Genomic DNA, 6,000 nt, shown 5'->3' with positions numbered 1-6,000 from the left:
TCCTGCTGAGGAGAGAATAGTGGAGTAGACAATTCCCAGTGAATAATGCAAGCAGAATATGTTCTGAAGGGCCCCACCACCTGACTTGCAGCCTGCTTTCCCAACACTGTCAGGCTGGATTCCCAAGGGAGAGGTGCTTTTCCACAGGAAGGTGTGGAAAGGAGACACTGCCTTTTATGCAGAGCTGGAACAACTTAAAACTGCACTTCTATGACTTCTACTCCAAGTGCACACTGAATAGATGAGCTGGCTATGGGCAGAGCAGGAAGGGGACTGAGCAGTGAATAATGGACAAAGCCAGGATTCTGCTGGGCGAGAGGACCCATGCCAGTTTGCTCCAGTGGAGAGCCTGGGCTACATTCTTCAGAAATCAAAAGCAACTTGGAAAAATAAAATCCCAGTGTGAAGATGGCAGGGGCGCCCAAGTCCTTGAAGCTGAAGCCCCAGAAAGCTATGTGTGTTGGAGCTGCATGCCCACCTCCAGCCTTCAGTGCAGAGTCCACAGGTGCAGGTCCCACTGGCTTTGGCAGTGGCTACAGGCATAAGAAGAACCGAGTTGCTCAGCATTGCACAGTGTGGCCAGGCACTGGTGTGCACAGATACCAATAGCCCTGCGTGGGATGGAGACAAATTTTCAAACTTGTCACCTATGTTATTTGAAGATGAGGTGAAAACCCCTGGCAATGCCTTGTTCAGCATGGTGATCTCCTGCTCCATTCAAGCTGGGGCCCCTCAGGAGGATGCTCGGCCATCAGGCTGGACATCACAAACAGGTGTGTTTGCTGTTTTCTGTTTCCAAAGGGAAGGACTTAGAGTATTGGCAGAGGGGAGGGGGCTCACAGAGGAAAACCGGAGCAGTGAAAAGTGCCCAGTTGTCTTTTGCATCGGATTATAATTCTACTCAGCACTCTCTGCTTGCTGGTTTGCACCCTCCACTCCACATGCCAACCCCCAAGAATCCCATACCTGCGTACCCTGCTCTCTCCAGGAAATATGTGGGCGGCTCAGTGCCAAAGAGCCACAGGCCACTATACTCCCTCGTCGTGCGACTTTGGAGCTTTTGGGAAAGAAAACCCATTTTACTTCTGAAATAGAAGGTAGATGAAGTTGAAGAGGTTCCAGTAAGTTGAACAGATTATGCTGCAGTTACCCAGAAGAGAGTGGGTATTTACAAAGCCAAATGGGAATTCTACCCAGCTGAAGCCATTTCATGATGCAGATGAAGAGCTGCATTGCTGGCTTGTGTATACTGATGAAGCTTTGTGGGAGTGAGTGAAACAACATCAGTTTTACACTCACTGCCAACACAGATGAGCACCTCTTTGCCTCAAACTTTATTACCCATTCATCCTTTTAAGCAAAATAGTTTCCTCCCCCTGCAAAACATTCCCATTCTGTTACTGAATTGTTCTGTGTCCTCTGTGACTTGCCATGGCTCCTTTTCTTCAACACACGACTCAGTTGCTTCCCCTTCTCACTCCCTTAGCAGTTGACAAACTCATATTTAATTTACTGTCGACACAATATGCCAATATTTCTTGATGGTTTGCTGCTTCCAAACAAGTGTCCTGTTTTGCTAAGTATCACTGAAAGTCTTTCTTTTTACTGGATCTGATCTTTTGTTTGTATTCTCCCCCTGAGATACTTTTTAGAACATCTTCTTTACAAGCCATTTGGAGTGTGGAAAATCTGTCTTCCAGAGAAAGGCTTAAGAAGCTCTTGCAGTTTAGCTTACACAAGAGAAGACAGAGTGACTCAGTCACAGTTGTGGGCTATGTACTTTGGGACCAGACTTCCAGAATTTGAGGTCTTGTTAATCCAGCCCCCCCCAAAAACCCCTCCCACCCACAAACCCCAAACCACAAGCTCTCCCAGCCTCCCCCCAGCACCCCACAAATCAGTAAACTCTAACCTGAATTCAGAGAACAGGGAACAAATATGTAACTGCTGTAATTAGTCGCTAGGATGATGCCCCTGGCATATGGAAGATTCTGTATGTCTTGAGGATTTTAAGACAAAGCTGGGTGTTTCAAGGTGTCCCCACTCAGGCAGAAGGTGAGGGCTTCCTATGGGATTTTCTAGGTGCACTTCTGTAGCCTGTGCTGTGCAAGTCCAAGAGACAAAAAGATCAGTCCCTTACAGCGGCCTGGTGAACAACATCTCTATGCTTGCCTTCAATGGCACTCTCTTCCCTGGCTATGGACACCCAGCGGCACAAAGTCCATTGTCCCTACACTCAGAGCTTTCTACGCTGTATCAGACAGTAAGCAAAAAGGCTATTTTTCATTGACTGGGCAGTGGCTAGAGTCCCTCACCCAAATGTGAATAAGGCTGGCTGGCAGCAGCAATAGGGCCAGAGCAAGTATCCCAGCTCTCAAAGAGTTTTCCATCTGCGGTGACAAACTTCAGGAGGAATTTCAGCTGAGACATGCTTTACGGTAGCTTTTTCTACTCCACAATTTGCAATGTCAATTGAAAGCCAGAGATGACAGCAGTGTTGGGCTGAACAGCTCAGAGGTATAATTGGATATGAAATGAGAATTGGTTTTGATGTAAAAGAATATCTCAGCCGCATGCCCTCATATACTTACCATGCTCTCACCCTCTCCCCAGATCTCTTTATTGTTGCCTTTTATGGAGGAGCTGAATCAGAGCTTCATCTTCTTTATTGTGTCTGGGCACTGATTGCTTTGATCATGTTGAAGTGTGGTATTGCACTAATGATCGCTAAACCCCACCTTTGATGTTGGTTGTGAATGTGCTGCTTTGCCAGCGGAGAGAACTTAAATGCTTTTGTTTTCTGATTATTGTCTGTCATGTTTAGAAACAACAACAGCAAGACAGGGGAAGAAAGTGTGAATACTTAATGGAATGAAAAATTCAGCTGCTGCCTGGCTCCCGGCATTGACTGTCAGGCAGTTTCTGCAGAGGCGAGGCTGGATGCTTGGCTCTGTGCTGAACTGCGGGGAAAAGGCTCAATCAAGCTCCCTGCAGCGCTGTCCCTGGGGATCGTGGCCAGCACACTGATGTGGAAGGCCACTGCAAAGGCAAAGCACAGCAATGCCACTGGGGAAGGATGCACTTAGCTGGCTGCACCCTACCCCAGGGCACGGACGGGTATGGGAAGAGCCAGGAGCTATGGGTCTTGACCCATTGGTCCCCAGCACAGATATGCATTGCCTGACCATGGTTCAGCCCTTTCCAAATGGCCTGTTTTGCTATAATCTGTGTTGGCATTTACACTGTGTTTAGTGCCATTGTATCCGACTGCTTTACAGTACAAGAAAGTCCACTCTGCAGCTAGATCTGTCACCAGGGAAAAACAGCATTGTTACAAGAGCACTCACTGCTTCCATGTACTTAAATAATCCTGATGGATGGAGCTCCAGAAGGCATCGCAGCACAGTTCTTGGGTCCTGCAGGACCAGCAAAGTCTGTGCTTACCTGATGTAGCTCTGTCCATTGGTTATTAGCCTTGCAGTCTACTGATCACATTTACTACAGCTGAAGTCTGGCCTGAGCCTCTGTTTCTTCCATACCCTCTGGTCCTGGAGCCTTTGCAGGTTGTCACAGAAGACTACAAGGAGAAACGGTGTTTTGAATGGTGTTTGGTGACTGAGAGCTCATGTTCTGTGCAGCATGGTCTGAGACTTTCCCACAGCACTAGCCAGCTAAACAAGTTCAACATCTCACCAAACCATAAAACCCCCTTGTTTTGAAAAGCAAAGGCCCATCTTCCTACTTCTACCATGAGACTCTCCATCATCTTGGTGCTGTAGATTTACATGTGTTGCCAGGATCATCTGAACTGTTGCATCCGTGTCAGGTAGGTCTTTCAAGTTAACTGAGACTCAGACTTTCCCTGCCACTGCCCAGCTGTTTCTTGCACTGCAGGAAGGTTGTTTGTCAGGACACAGCAGTCAGTCACCTTAGAGAAAGCAGAGCCTTGTCATATGAAAGTGCAGTGTGTCAACAGTAACACCAAGTGAGAGATCTAGTCTGCCTGACAGCTCTGTTACATGCCGCAGTAAATCCTCTTAATAATTTTAAATGTGCTTTGCCTAATTTGGTTATTTCATTTTCCTGAGTCCTGTCATATCACACACACCAACTTTTAGATTTGCCATCTCAAGTAACTCCTTTCAAAGCCATCTTGATGAAGGGCAGTACTGGTGTTCCCATATGCCTATAAATATTTAACACTAGAAAATTGTTAACTTTTTGCTAAAGATATCTTTAGAGAGACATTGGCAATGGCTGGGATTTTTTTCCGTGTATTTTAAGGACAGTAGTTTTGCTTCACTGATGTATTCACAGAATCACATATCAGGAACGGTTTCTGTGCTGTCCTTTCCTTGGGATGATATTCAGCATGTACTTCAAACCAATAAATACGTGTTACATATGTGATGTGTTCATGTTACAGCAGCCCAAACCTTTCATGCAGAACATTTCCATAACATAAACTGGCTGAACAACAGGGCTCAGAGGGTTGTGATCGGTGGGGCAGAGTCTAGTTGGAAGCCGGTAGCTAGTGGAGCTCCCCAGGTCTTGTTCAACTTATTCATCAATGACCTGGATGAGGGGACAGAGTGTGCCCTCAGCAAGTTTGCTGATAACACAAAACTGAGAGTAGTGGCTGATAGGCCGGAAGGCTGCACTGCCATTCAGTGGGACCTGGACAGGCTGGAGAGTTGGGCAGAGAGGAACATGATGAAATTCCACAAGGGCAAGTGTCAAGTGCTGAACCTGGGGAGGTTGAACCCCATGCACCAGTACAGGCTGGGGGCTGACCTGCTGGAAAGCAGCTCTACTGAGATGGACTTGGGAGTCCTGGTGGACGACAAGCTGACCATGAGCCAGCAGTGTGCCCTTGTTGCCAAGAAGACCAATGGCATCCTGGGGTGCATTAAGAGGAGCGTGGCCAGCAGGTCGAGGGAGGTTATCCTCCCCCTCTACTCTGCCCTGGTGAGACCCCACCTGGAGTACTGTGTCCAGTTCTGGTCTCCCCAGTTTAAGAAAGATGAGGAACTCCTAGAGAGAGTTCAGAGGAGAGCAACTAGGATGATAAAGGGACTGGAGCATCTCCCCTATGAGGAAAGGGTGAGAGAGTTGGGCTTGTTCAGCCTGAAGAAGAGAAGACTGAGAGGGGATCTCATCAATGCATACAAATATTTTAAGGATGGATATCATAAGGATGGAGCCAGGCTCTTGCAGTGGTGCCCAGCAACAGGACAAGGGGCAGTGGGCACAAACTGAAACATAAGAGATTTCAGTTGAATGTGAGGAAGAACTTCTTCACTTTGAGGGTGACGGAACACTGGAACAGGCTGCCCAGGGGGGTTGTGGAGTCTCCTTCTCTGGAGATCTTCAAAGCCCGCCTGAATGAAGTTCACCTGCTCTGGGTGAACCTGCTTTAGCAGGGGGGTTGGACTAGATGATTTCCCAAGGTCCCTTCCAACCCCTGCCATTCTGTGATTCTGTGATTCTGTGATTCTGTGTTAATTATATCAGTTATCAAAAAGTAAATATTTCCAAAAGAGAAACACTGATTTCAGTGACACTAAGTCATGCAGAGTGACAGACTGGCTGAGATTGGAAGGGAGGTCTAGGAGTCATCTTGCCCAACCCTCTTGGTTGCCCAGGACCACATCCAGGCAGCTTTTGAAGATCTCCAGGGAGAGAAGCTCCACTACATCTCTGGGTTACCTGTGCTAGTGCTTGGTCATCCTCACAGAGAAAAGGGTTTCCTGATGTTCAGGAGGAACCTCTCATGTTTCAGTTTGTGCCCACTGCCTCTGATCCTGTCACTGGGTACCACTGAAAAGAGCTGGGCTCTGATGTCATTGTTGCCTCTCTTCAGGTCTGTATGTATGTTGATGAGATCCCCCTGAGCCTTCTCTTCCCCAGGCTGAACAGTCCCAGTGCTCTCCAGCCTTTCCTCACCTGAGAAATGGCCCGGTCCCTTAAGCACCTTAGTGGCCCTTTGCTGGCCTCTCT

This window comes from Egretta garzetta, unplaced genomic scaffold (assembly GCF_000687185.1).
Source record: "Egretta garzetta isolate BGI_Z169 unplaced genomic scaffold, ASM68718v1 scaffold604, whole genome shotgun sequence".
In the NCBI taxonomy this organism is placed as follows: Eukaryota; Metazoa; Chordata; class Aves; order Pelecaniformes; family Ardeidae; genus Egretta; species Egretta garzetta.
This window is presented reverse-complemented; position numbering follows the sequence as displayed.